At 38.3% G+C, this 14,832-nt stretch overlaps 1 protein-coding gene and 1 pseudogene across 1 annotated transcript in view; both read right to left on the bottom strand.

The window, feature by feature from the left end:
- The window catches only part of LOC133706081 (probable disease resistance protein At4g27220), a 90,547-nt gene that overhangs the window by 19,474 nt on the left and 56,241 nt on the right, over positions 1-14,832 (bottom strand). The gene's annotated exons all lie outside the window — the stretch shown is intronic.
- LOC133695933 (disease resistance protein At4g27190-like) lies at positions 4,246-13,855 on the bottom strand (annotated as a pseudogene).

The following is a 14,832-nucleotide window of genomic DNA, read 5'->3' as shown; positions in this document are numbered from 1 at the left end:
CATAAATCAGAGACCAAGGACTGAAGTGAAACACGCGACCAACTATGGGGGCGGAGACCAAAATTGGCAGGGATGCAATTGCATTAATTCTTAAAATCAAAATTACATTTGAGGACTTAATAGAACAAAGGATAAATTGAGGGCTGTTTTGAAAATTGGCACGTTTTGGCGCCTTGTGGAATTTTAAATGAAACGACGTGTTTTGTCTAAAACGACGCCGTTTCAGGTTTAAAAAAAAAAAAGAAGAAAAAAAAAGAGCAGAACGGTGTCGTTTTGAACGACACTGTTCCTCTTTCTTCTTCCCCCGAACATGCAGCGGGGAAGAAGGAAAAGAAGCTTTGTTTAAATTTTGTCGGGCCCTCTCTCGCCTCGAGCCCACCGACCAACCCGAGGCCCCAAGCCGTTGGACCACCGACCGAAGACACTGGCCGACCACCCGCCGCGCGCCTGCCAGAAAACCGGGGGAGCCGAACCTCGACAGTAGCACCCAATAGCCGACTAGCTGCCGCATAACCTGCTCCCATGCGCAACAGTAAGAAGTCCCACTCACTTGGCTCTATAAATAACACCTAACACAGCAGCAAAGGGGGAAGAGAGGGGAGAACGAAAAAACCTGAAAGAGAGAGAACGGAGAGAGGACAGAGAAAGGGAAGAGGAAGAAGAGAGAACCGAAAGAAAGGGAAAGGAAGTGGAAAAGCAAACCAAAGAGGAAGAAGAAAGGAGAGAAAACGAAAGGAAAAGGAAACGGAGGACAAGGGAAGAGGAAGAACCTCCCTCTCCGCCACCGGAAACAGCAGCGCCACTGCCGCCGTCTGTGAGCCACCAGCCTCAGCCACAGCACCGCCAGCGACGCAACAAGACACCGCCTCCTCCGCGCCAGGTAAACTTTCCTTCCCCCTCATTTTATTTTTGTCACCTGCGTTTCCTTCTGCATGCAGAACATTCGTTCTGCATGCAGGAGGATGGGGGGGAAATAATTCCCCCCATTGGTTTCTTGTGTTGGGCCAGACTTGTTCTGGCCCAGTTAGTTTTGTTGATGGGCCAGGCTGATCCTGGCCCAGCCCTGCCTTCTAGGCCGGGTCTGGCCCAGAAGAGAAATACCAGATTTTTGTTGGGCCGAGATCGGCCCAACACATTTTGGGGCTGAGTCCGAACCAGTTCATTGGGCCGGCCCATCCCAGCCCAATATATATATTATATATTATGTATATTATATTGTGTTTTGTATTATATATATTAATTTCTTCGAAAATTATTTCAAAAAATATGTGATTTTATGTAATTTTATTACTATATTTTGATCAATATCGGTTTGTATTTTTATACTGTAAAGATATAAATCTGGTATTAAAATACCCGGTTTTCGTCAAGACGTAAAAAAATAATAAAAAAAAAATATTTTGTTTTCATGCATACGGCCTAGTCTCTCCAATATATATATATAAATATTATAACATCATATTTTCATACAACAAAGGAAGTTTCAAAACAATATATGTATTAACATGCATTTTGGTTTTAATAACCAGTTTATTCAAGCCATGAGAACTAGGCCAATATTTCAAAAATTGTAAAAAAATCTTTTTGTCTTCTTTTAGTATTTGGGATTATGAATTTATACGTAAAACATATTCCTGATATTAAAAATATGGTTTTTTACATAGACGTTAGAACGGTTAGGTTTCACCCGATAAGATAAGGACCTCCTTATTGAGGAAGACTTTTCTTGAATCATAGACGGATCAACAACTAGGAAACACAACGAGACCTTGAATTTTATCAAACAAATAAACAATGCAGCTTACTTTAGGTAGGGCGTATTTGGGATGCTAATACCTTCCCTTTACGCAACCAGTCCCCGTACCCAATCTCTGAGACCAGTTAGGGTTTCTAGTGACCAAAATACTAGGTGGCGACTCCCATTCCATTTTCTACCAACAAAAGACACTATTTTCTTGTCTCCCCATATTTTCTAGATAGATACCATACACACTTCCTAGATTTTAAAGTGGAATACCCGCCGCGACGCCGCGCACCCGCAACGTTACTCTCAATAAAAATTAATAAATATTTAAAATAACTTTGAGGATTTTCTTATCAACTCCAATATTTCAAATATCAACCTCATTTATAGGTATAACGTTTTATATCAAGATTTTTAACCAAATTCTCATGAATTAAAAAATAGTGGTCTATTAAAATATTGATCAAATTCACATGAATTTAATAAATTAATTATTAAATCCTAAAATGCATATTCATATATAATATTTTAATATGTTTTTAAATAAAGAATATTTTAAAAAAGTGTATGCCACAGTACCAAATTATAGTATAAATTAAAAGAGAAACGAGCTTTCTCTTCATCACTATTCACATATATTCATTTCACTATAGATGTTAATAGTGAATTTTTTGAAAATTTCCAATTTGGTACTCAATTATTTTTTTTAACAATTGAGCTCTTTTAAATCCAAATTATAGCCTAATTGCATATTTTTTTTAAGGATGAGGGTTGAATTGAAAGATATAGGACTGAAGTGAAAAACTCAACTAAAATAAGTGGTGGCTTTGCAATTTGTTTGCAAAGTTCATTTTAGTCCCTATAATTTTCATCATTGTATTTTGATACCAAACTTTATTTTCCTCTATTTTTACTTCTTTTTTTGGTGTAGGAGAGAGAGAGAGAGGATCACTAGATTTTGTTTTAGAGAGAGAAAGTTGTTGTTGGAGATTTTGACTATCAAAACGATTGATTTTTTTGTCAAATTGCAATGTCTTAGTTTAACAAGGTTCCTTGAATGTTTTCTATGTGTTTTGGGTCAAAATGAGTTGAAAACAGGTTTTTTGATAAAAACAAATCAAGCCTCCTTTTTCTAGACACACTAGTAACTGAAATCCAGGGATGCATTGACGACACATCGTTTGTAAAGGCGAACAACGTGTTATTTTTTTCAAAGAATTGGGAGGACGACGTGTCATCCGTCCTATTAACTTAAAGAAAGTTAAAGGCTTGTGCGTGTGTACCTGACTTTGCAGGTTAGCGCGCGAGCCTTTGATGGGTGGGCTAAACACTAAGCTTGACTCTCCAAGCTCAGCAATGCCTGACTTCATTCATTTCTTTTTTTATTATTATTATTAATACCTATACATATATATATTTGAAAATAATTTAAAAATGATGTTTTCATTAATACCCATTCTCTATGTTTTTCTTGTTTTGCCTTATTTAGCTTTTTTTCAATTATTTTTAATTATATTGGGTGTGTTTAGTTTTTTAAGAGGTTAATATGATTTATTTGTAAAATTTTTTTATATATTTCAGATATATTAAGTATTTTTTTTATGTGTGTGTCGATTTCTCTTATATATTGATTTTAGTAAACAAATTCATTAAATATAACTACAGAAATGATTCATGTTGCAATATTAAATATCTTGATCTATATTTATCCCTCAATTTTTCCACTTGCTTTTTTAATTATCGATAATGACTTTGTATTTTATTTATTTATTCATGCAATAGTTCGTGATTTATTTAATTCGATGCCTGCAAAAATATTTTGATATACATATATGATTTTTTTAATGTAAAAAAACGCTTTGAGAAATTCGTATTCTTATGATTCCAGTTTGATCCTTATTCTTATAATTATTTCTTATTTTTTCCTTGACTATTTTTATTTTTTCATTTGATATTATTAGGCTTTTCTATTTTTTATTTGAAGTGAATAACTTTTTTATACTTATACAGTATTGTAAGGTTTTAGAATTTTAATATATAAATGGTTGTAATAGCTTTTTGGCAAGTGAGACTTGGGTAAATGAAAATCAAATATTTTGGGTGTTTATCTCATAGTTATGGTATTTTTAGTATTTGAGGGTTTTGACTTGGAATAAATCTTGTTATTATTCCCTTTGTCTATGTCAATTTGGTTAGTGTCTTAGGACATAAAAAAAAAGGAATCAAAACAACAAAAACATATTTGATTTAAAATAACATAGATAGAGATATAAAATAAATCTATTTTTAAGATATTTTTTTAATGAGTTTCTATCATTACAAAACAAAATGGGCATGAAAATATGTTTCATCTATCTTTACTATCTCTATTTTTTAAAAAAAGATATACTATCTCTTCCCATTTCCTTTCTATGCTGAATTTTGACAACCACCCGCACAACAATATCCTACACATCCACATTTTGGTATTTGGTTACAAATCTTGGTTGTGAGAGAGCATCATTGATAATGCACACAGCAATAAGGCAATTAAGTTTCTTATATTTATATATGATTAGATAAGCAGCAAAATCATAAAGAAACAAAAATAAGTTATCTGTTTATTAAATTATATATGATTCGATAAACAGAATATCATAAATAAAAACAAAACGTACGTTTGTTGCATAATTAAAAAAAAAAAACTCAAACTTGATTTTTTTTTGGAAAAGGATGGATGTAAGTTCATACAGAAAACCAACTATAACACAATTAATTACGGATAGGATACTGCTAAACAACTCCTTTTAAATTCAGTGGATGACTAAAGGATTTACTGGCATTTATCTTCACTTCTCAATAGAAAATAATTAGTGGAGAAATATAAGGGACGTACTTGGAGCTGTGCCAACAAGTTATCCAATTCTTCGTGGCCATGGATGGTTAGATTTTGCAAAGAAGGCAATTGGGCAGCAAAGTTCTTTGGACCAAAAAAGCTGCGATTTGATTTGGGCCACAAAAGAGACAAATCTCTTAGCTGAGGTAATTTGATGATGCCATCTCCCGTGAGTGCATCTCCTTCTCCACTGTAAAATATTTGCTTTAAATTGTAAGCATAGCTAATTGTCATCCGTTCCAGTTTCTGAAGAGTTGGAGACACGGAGACAGGGAAGACATGTTCCAGTTTACCACAGCGAGATATGTACACGGTTTTTAATTTTGGGAAGCCAAGAGACCGTGCAATTATTTTCCTTTCATCACCATCCTTTTCTCTGATGATGTGCTTCAATTCACGACAATTTTCTATCTTAAGTGTTTCTAACTGTGGTAGACTTTGAGACAGGGACGGTGGGAAGATAAATGTCAGTTTGTCAAGATCCTACAAATTCAGACAAGTAAGACTGTGGAGGCTGACATGTCTGGTGGGCCCTTCCATATACATGTGAGCTCAGGTAACAGGCTCAGCTGTAACGTTGTTAGAGATGGCAGCAGCAGCAGCTCCTCCTCCTCATTGCTCTCTTCATCAAACTCCCCCAGTTCAAATACCTCTTTCAATAATTTGCAGCTCTCAATTCCCACACTCCTTAGATTTTTCAAACCTTGTCGCAATTTCGCTGGAAACAGAGTACAAATATCCCCACAGGACTTCACTTCTACAAATTCTAACCTTTGTAAGAAGCCCTTTTGTTGCTCATGGCCATGGGTGGTCATCTGATCAGAGGACAATACTATATTTTTTAAACCCTTCACTCTCATAAAAGCAATTTGAGACACCGTAGGAAACAACTGTTCAAATGTCTTTGCATTTAAGGATGTGGCGCTTGTATCACCCAAATATAATCTTGTCGAGGTTGGGTATCCTTTTGCTGAATACCCATTCCCTAATATTATTTCATATTTGAGCAACCTGGGAAAAACAAAATCTTCGGGAATGCATTTAAGCATCGGTATCTTCACTGATAATACAACTAAATTAGACAACGAATTTAGTTCTGTTAGGTTTGCATTCATTCCACCTGTGCTGTCACATCCAACAACATCCCATCCCTGAAAGCTGTATTGCCCGATCAACAGCTCTTCTAACTTCTTCAACCTTCCAATCAAATTCACAGGGATCCTTCTTAGCCTTTGACAACCTGTCACATCCAACAACCTTAACTCCTTGAGCTCTCCTATTTCATCAGGTAATTCTTCAATGGATAAGCACGACATAAGACCAAGAATCTTAAGTCCCTGCAGCTTTCTCAACGAAATGAGGTCCTTGCATTCGCACTCCATCAACAGCAACAATTGAAGTTTCGTTGAGAGTTCGAGTGATTGCAATGACAAACACCCTCCCTTCAGAGACAAAACTTCAATTTCTTTCATCCCTTCAAAAAACCTCTCTGGAACATTCAAACCATCATCCAGTTCTAATAATAGAACTTTGAGCTGTGGACATACCAATCCTTCAGGAAGTTCTGCTAGTTTATTGCCCATTAACGAAATTGTTTTACAGCTTTCAAAGCTTTTGTTGCTCATTGGCCACTTCTTCAACCCAATGCCAGCCTTTACCATGAATCCATATTCTGATGATGCTATCTGAATAGCAACATCACGAACCAAGTAATGCATTTTCACATGCTCTTCAGTTTCAGTGCCCAACAGCATGGAATGAGCTTTGAGGTCTTGGATACCCGCATAAACTTGTTTCCTTGCATCATCAATGGACTTCACATCTTCATATAACCCATATGTGAAGCCACCACTTAATTAATTGGTGGAAGACAAATATTAGTGGAGTTGTTGGCATAATTAGGTGCCATGATTTATGGCATAATTTGTGGCATAATTGGTGCCATGATTTATGGCATAATTTGTGGCATAATTGGTGCCATGATTTATGGCATTTGTCCCCTCACTCTTGCCTATAAATAGGCAATGCCTTCAAGCTTATTTTGCACACCAAGTTAGAGAAGAAGAAGAGGAGAGTGAAGAGAGAGTAATCCCACAAAGTTGTGAGGTATTTGTGAGAGAGTAAGTGAGGTGTTTTCTCCTAGTAATAGAGAGATTCTTAGTTGTTCTCCTATTATTTGAGAGAGGTTGTAATTCCCACATTACTTAGTAAAATCCTTCTATACTTGCCCGTGGACGTAGCCAAATTGGGTGAACCACGTAAATTCTTGTGTGTCTCATTTCTCATTTTATCCTATCTCTTGCCTTTTATCTTGTCGGGTTTGCATGCCAGTATCCTAACAGTGGTATCAGAGCCTTCTTGGTTGGTGTTGTTAATACACAAAAATCATTCGTGTATACGGTTACTATTCACGTCTACGACACTATTCACCTATACGGCACTATTCATCCATACGATACTGTTTACATACGATACTGTTGGCGCTATAGAAAATCAGTGCGGTAAATAAATACAGGCTAGGAAGTTCTGTCTAAGGAGATTGGGTTTTAAGCGGGACCATTTGTGACCCCTCCAATCTTTCCTGGGAACTTACTTAGTGAAGTATTATTTACACGATACTAGTTCTATATACGTTACAGATCGGTGAAACGGTGATAACTGAATAGATCACGGTGAATAAAATGGCAGCAAAGTACGAGATTGAGAGGTTCAAGGGGAGCAATTTTTCATTGTGGAAAATGAGAATCAAGGCAATCTTAAGGAAAGACAATTGCTTGGCAGCAATTGAGGATCGACCCGCGGAGATCACTGATAATGCAAAATGGAATGAGATGGATGGCAATGCTATTGCTAACATACATTTAGCATTAGCTGATGAAGTATTATCAAGTGTGGCGGAGAAGAAAACAGCTAAGGAGATATGGGAGACTCTAACAAAGCTATATGAGTCCAAGTCTTTGCACAATAAGATTTTCTTAAAGCGGAGACTTTATACCCTTCGAATGGCAGAAACCACGGCGGTGACTGGCCACATCAACACAATAAGGACTCTATTTTCACAACTCACTACGTTGGGTCAACAAATAGAGGAAAGTGAACGTGCAGAGCTTCTACTTCAAAGTCTTCCAGATTCGTATGATCAGCTCATTATCAACTTGACCAATAATATCCTCACAGACTATTTAGTCTTTGATGATGTTGCAGCCGCCATCTTGGAAGAAGAAAATAGGCGCAAAAATAAAGGAGACAGAAATAGTTCAAACCAAGCAGAGGCATTATTGGTGTCAAGAGGGAGATCAACGGAGCGTGGCTCCAGTGGGAGTCAAAGGCAAGGGAGGTCCAAATCAAGAAGCAAGAAGACTGTGAAATGCTACAACTGTGGCAGAAAAGGGCACTTCAAAAGGGATTGTTGGTTTAAAAAGGGTATAGAGAACACTGCAGAGTCATCAAAACCTCAAGGATGTGTTGCGAGCACCTCAGAAGATGGGGAGGTTTTATATAGTGAAGCAGCGACAATCTCTACAGATAAAGAAGAGCTTACTGATGTCTGGCTAATGGATTCAGGAGCAACATGGCATATGACTCCTAATCGAGATTGGTTCCATACATATGAACCCATCTCTGGAGGCAAAGTGTTCATGGGTGATAATCATGCTGTAGAGATTGATGGCATTGGCACCATCAAATTGAAGATGTATGATGGCTTGATTCGCACTATTTCAGGAGTGCGGCATGTGAAAGACTTGAAGAAGAATCTTTTGTCCGTAGGACAATTTGATAGTCTTGGCTGTAAGATCCGAACAGACAATGGAATAATGAAAATTGTCAAAGGAGCGCTGGTGGTTTTAAAGGCAAGAAAGACAGTTGCAAACATGTTTGTATTAATGGGAGAAACACATCATGGGGCAGAAGCGTCAATCGCATCAGCCAATCCTGCAGAAGAGAAGACGATGATGTGGCATCAAAAACTAGGCCACATGTCAGAGAAAGGTTTGAAAGTTCTCTCTGATCAGAAGTTACTCCCTGGGCTTACAAAGGTTACTTTACCCTTTTGTGAGCACTGTGTTACAAGTAAACAACACAGGTTAAAGTTTGACACATCAACAACTAAGAGCAAATGCATCTTAGACCTGATTCACTCTGATGTTTGGCAAGCACCGGTTGTATCCTTGGGAGGAGCAAGATACTTTGTATCATTTATAGATGACTTCTCCAGGAGATGTTGGGTGTATCCAATTAGAAGGAAGGCAGATGTGTTCGCAGTCTTTAAAACTTTCAAAGCGGGGGTGGAACTTGAATCTGAAAAGAAGATCAAGTGTTTGAGGACTGACAATGGAGGAGAATATACCAGTGATGAATTTGATAACTTCTGTCAACATGAAGGTATCAAAAGGCAGTTCACAACGGCATACACTCCACAACAAAATGGAGTGGCAGAGCGGATGAACAGAACTCTATTAGAAAGAACAAGAGCAATGTTGAAGGCTGTAGGTCTAGGAAAGTCATTCTGGGCAGAAGCAGTCAATACCGCCTGTTATGTGATAAATCGATCTCCATCAACTGCAATTGAGCTGAAGACACCGATGGAGATGTGGACTGGGAAGCCAGCTGATTATTCTCGATTGCATATATTTGGAAGTCCTGTGTACGTGATGTACAATACACAAGAAGTTAGCAAGCTGGATTCAAAATCCAGAAAATGTGTATTCTTGGGATATGCTGATGGAGTGAAGGGGTATCGCTTGTGGGATCCCACTGCCCACAAAGTAGTCATCAGCAGAGATGTCATATTTGCAGAAGGTAAAATGCAAATGGAAGAACATAATAGCATTCTAAAGGAGACTACAGCAGTCCAGATTGAAAATACTCAGAATCATACTTCTTCTGAAGATGCACCAGAGCATGAAGAGCAAGAACAAATAGAGTCTGAAACTCCTGAAGTTCGGCGGTCAACTCGTGAAAGAAGACCACCGGCTTGGCACTCAGAATATAGTACTGAGAGCAATATTGCATATTGTCTTCTAACAGAGGATGGAGAGCCATCAACTTTCCATGAGGCTATCAAAAGCACAGATGTATCTATGTGGATGACAGCAATGCAAGAGGAGATTGAAGCTCTGCACAAGAATAACACTTGGGATCTTGTTCCGCTACCACAAGGAAGAAAGGCCATTGGCAACAAATGGGTTTACAAGATAAAACGTGATGGCAATGATCAAGTGGAGCGGTATCGTGCAAGATTGGTGGTGAAAGGATATGCTCAGAAAGAAGGAATAGACTTCAATGAGATATTTTCTCCGGTGGTACGACTTACTACAATCAGAGTAGTCTTGGCAATGTGTGCTATATTTGATCTTCACCTAGAGCAGTTAGATGTGAAAACTGCATTTCTTCATGGAGAACTTGAAGAAGAAATTTATATGCTCCAACCAGAGGGTTTTGCTGAAACAGGCAAGGAGAACTTGGTTTGCAGGTTGAACAAATCTCTATACAGTCTCAAACAGGCGCCGAGGTGTTGGTACAAGAGATTTGATTCCTTCATAATTAGCCTTGGGTACAACAGACTCAGTTCAGACCATTGTACGTATTACAAGAGGTTTGAAGAAGATGATGTTTTCATCATTTTGTTGTTGTACGTGGATGACATGTTGGTGATAGGCCCCAACAAAGATCGAGTCCAAGAATTGAAGGCACAGTTGGCTAGGGAGTTTGATATGAAGGACTTGGGACCAGCAAACAAGATTCTAGGGATGCAAATTCACCGAGACAGAAGTAAGAGGAAGATTTGGCTTTCTCAGAAGAATTATTTGAAGAAGATCTTGCGTCGCTTCAACATGCAAGATTGTAAGCCAATTTCCACCCCACTTCCTATTAACTTCAAATTATCCTCAAGTATGTCTCCTAGCAATGAAGCAGAGAGGATGGAGATGTCTCGAGTACCGTATGCATCAGCAGTGGGAAGTTTAATGTTTGCCATGATAGGTACAAGACCAGACATTGCACAAGCAGTGGGAGCAGCTAGTCGATACATGGCAAATCCTGGTAGAGAGCATTGGAATACTATTAAGAGGATCTTGAGATACATCAAGGGTACCTCAGATGTTGCATTATGTTATGGAGGATCAGAATTTACTGTCAGAGGTTATGTTGACTCAGATTTTGCTGGTGACCTTGAGAAAAGAAAATCCACTACAGGCTATGTGTTCATAATTGCAGGAGGAGCTGTGAGCTGGATCTCTAAACTTCAGACTGTTGTAGCATTGTCCACAACAGAAGCTGAGTACATGGCAGCTACACAAGCTTGTAAAGAAGCAATATGGATGAAGAAACTTATGGAGGAGCTCGGGCACAAACAAGAGAAGATTCCTTTGTATTGTGATAGTCAGAGTGCCTTGCATATTGCAAGGAATCCAGCGTTTCATTCAAGAACAAAACACATAGATGTTCAGTATCACTTTGTTCGCGAAGTGGTGGAAGATGGAAGTGTGGACTTTCAAAAGATTCACACAAAGGAAAACCCAGCAGATGCTTTGACCAAACCAGTCAACACTGATAAGTATATATGGTGTAGATCCTCTTCTGGCCTAGCAGAAACGTAAGCAGCATGAAGATGGCAAGTATAGAAAGGATAGAAGAATCACAGATGATCAAGTGTGAAGACTTGATTAAATCATCAAAGTCTTCAAGTGGGAGAATGTGAAGCCACCACTTAATTAATTGGTGGAAGACAAATATTAGTGGAGTTGTTGGCATAATTAGGTGCCATGATTTATGGCATAATTTGTGGCATAATTGGTGCCATGATTTATGGCATAATTTGTGGCATAATTGGTGCCATGATTTATGGCATTTGTCCCCTCACTCTTGCCTATAAATAGGCAATGCCTTCAAGCTTATTTTGCACACCAAGTTAGAGAAGAAGAAGAGGAGAGTGAAGAGAGAGTAATCCCACAAAGTTGTGAGGTATTTGTGAGAGAGTAAGTGAGGTGTTTTCTCCTAGTAATAGAGAGATTCTTAGTTGTTCTCCTATTATTTGAGAGAGGTTGTAATTCCCACATTACTTAGTAAAATCCTTCTATACTTGCCCGTGGACGTAGCCAAATTGGGTGAACCACGTAAATTCTTGTGTGTCTCATTTCTCATTTTATCCTATCTCTTGCCTTTTATCTTGTCGGGTTTGCATGCCAGTATCCTAACACCATAACCAACTGCATATCTCGTCAAGTCCTCAATTGGAATGTTGTAATCTTTTGGAAATAAACAGCATAGCAAGAAACATAACTTAGTTTCCTTGTGCTTCAAATAATCATAGCTCAACTTTAGACGGGCATATACAATTTCGTCAATTTGTTCCATGTGCCGCGATGATTTAGAGTTTTTTAGCTCTTCTAATGTAAAGACTATGGACACCACTTATCTCCACATTGGTATGATATTGTCCACTTTGGGCCTAAGCCCTCATGGATTTGCTCTTGGGCTATACCCAAAAGGCCTCATACCAATGGAGATATTTGTCCATCCTTATATACCCATGATCCTCCCCATTTCTAGCCAATGTGGGACTTTGGTTGTATACCCAACAATCCTCCCCTCAAACAAAGGACCACCGAGCCTCCCCTCAAACCGATCATTCATCCATCCACTCTCAACCAACCAGGATTCTTCATTCTCTACTTCACCGTGTTGGGGTCAGGACACGTCCATGAAGCATCTGGAGAGCACTACCTGACTTGAGAGTTTGCTCTTTCTAGGTCAACTCCTCTTCACCGTGTTGGGATCAGGACACGTCCATGAAGGGAGCACACCGCCTATCCAATAGAGCTGATCCATGGATTACATCGTGATTGGGGGCCCACCACCTTCTGTTCGGCATTCCGAGGATTCATCCATCATGGCTAACTCCGGGGCCTGGCTCTGATACCACTTGTAAAGACTATGGACACCACTTATCTCCACATTGGTATGATATTGTCCACTTTGGGCCTAAGCCCTCATGGATTTGCTCTTGGGCTATACCCAAAAGGCCTCATACCAATGGAGATATTTGTCCATCCTTATATACCCATGATCCTCCCCATTTCTAGCCAATGTGGGACTTTGGTTGTATACCCAACATCTAACGCTACATCCCACTGAACTGCAGGTTGATCTCTTAGAGCCCTTCCCACTGTCATAAGTGCTATAGGCAAGCCGTGGCATTCTCTCGCAACCTCCCTTGCCACCGTGTTCAAGGTAGAGTCCCCATCACGTAAACCTGCATTGATTCTGAATAAAACCAATGCTTCATCTTCAGGTAGGACTCTTAAAAACACTTTTTGCTGGCACTTCATAGAAGAACATACATGTTCAAGAAGTGTTGTTAGAAGAATTTTGCAACCCCTGTGATCATCATCAAATGTGACCCCTATCTCTTCCAATTCAATACGTTTCCAAACATCATCCAGGATTATAAGCATCTTCTTCTCTGTCTTCAGTCTCTGCCGTAATCGACCTGCTCTCCCTTCTTTGCTCACTTCTGGTTGAAAACGCAGACCTAAACTATCTGCCATTCGACGCTGAATGTCCATGACATTTGGATTCTGGGACAGCGTGGCCATCAAAACTTCATCAAACAGCTGCAACTCTTTGGCTTTCCTGCCTACTTCTTTCACCAGGGTGGTTTTACCCACCCCTCCCATGCCGCACAGTCCGATCATATTGACCTTTTCATCTATGAGAGCTTTCATAATCTGTTCAAAAGCTTCTTTTGAGGATTCTGAGGATGTGAATTCCTTTGAAGGAAGAAATTCTATGGGATCTGGAGGAGCTTTGTGCGACACTGTTGGAAACTTTTTTCTATTTTCTTCAAGTTTTCTCAAAGTCTCCGACTTCTTGTACAGTGCCTTGCTTAACTTGAATTGTCGCATGCAGTTTGGACACCAAGTGAAGCATTTGCCATTTTTTCCTATTTCATTTTCCAAAGGCTTCGCACCTTCAATTTCGTTGTTTGCATCTTTCAGCCACTTTTTGACATCTTTGTCAATTTCTTCAGCATTCCTTTTAGCCTCTCGGACAGCACCTTGCAGACGATCTTTTGCCGAAACCAGGTTCTCCTTTCGTTCTTTGAATTCTTCAACAAACTTGTTGAAACAGAACATGTAACGGAACTGCCTAGTTGCTGGTTCCACTGAGAGTTCTGCTATCTTAGATACAATGGATCCACCAATACTTTCGATGGACATTTTTCAACAGTCTGAAAATCAGAGAAATAAGGATGCCGACTGTGAGAATGATTCATTACAAGTAAAATAGGAACAGAGAGAATGATAATAGGAATTTTACTACATTAATTTATTACATTTTTTTATGGAATCGTAGATGATACGAAGATTAAGCAATTAACAGTGAACACTTTATTCTTCAATATTTTTTAGGATGTTTTATTTATTTATTTCAGATTTAGTTTTTTTTTTTTCAATTTCATTCACCAACATTATTAGATTTCATAATTTATTTTGATTTGTTTTCTATGGAGTTATCCTGGTCTCATGACCTGTATTACGAGTTTTGTAGGTTACCCGTATTTATTCAGATTATTTTTTTAATTATTTTTTTTAATTTTATTTTTTAATATTAAGTTGATTGAAAATTATACTTTATAATTTCAATGTTTAAAGTTTTAAAAATAAAGAACACGAAGATATATACAAAAGATAGAATGCATAGAAGTTTCATTCAACACATTTCCAAGTGAGTTTTTTGGAATGTTTTTGGAAGCTAAATGTAATAATTCATTATAAATATGCAATTATATTTTTTGAATGGTTCATTGATCATGTCATGTAGATATGACGGAAATTAAAGCCATATTGGTTAACACAGAAGAATTTGTCAAAAAAAAAATATCAATATAAAAATTAGCATATGAAACCAGAGTTTTGAAACCCGACCCGGTCAAGTGATTGGGTCACGGGTTAGATGGGTTGACCTGGATTAACCTGGGTTGACCCAAAAAAAAAAACGTTCAGCGCTTGATTGATCAACAATAGAATCCACAAATTTGATCAACAATTTAACAAGGGTGCTGGATCAACAAAATTTTGATCAACCAAATTTTGAAACCACACAAGACATTCATCAGGGAGAGAGAGACTCTGATTCAACTTCTGAAAAGCCAATTCCAATAGAAGCAGAACCCTAAGAAACCACAGAGAGGAAGAAAGATGCTCCACAT

The sequence above is a fragment of the Populus nigra genome, chromosome 1, assembly GCF_951802175.1.
Source record: "Populus nigra chromosome 1, ddPopNigr1.1, whole genome shotgun sequence".
NCBI lineage: Eukaryota > Viridiplantae > Streptophyta > Magnoliopsida > Malpighiales > Salicaceae > Populus > Populus nigra.
This window is presented reverse-complemented; position numbering and strand designations above follow the sequence as displayed.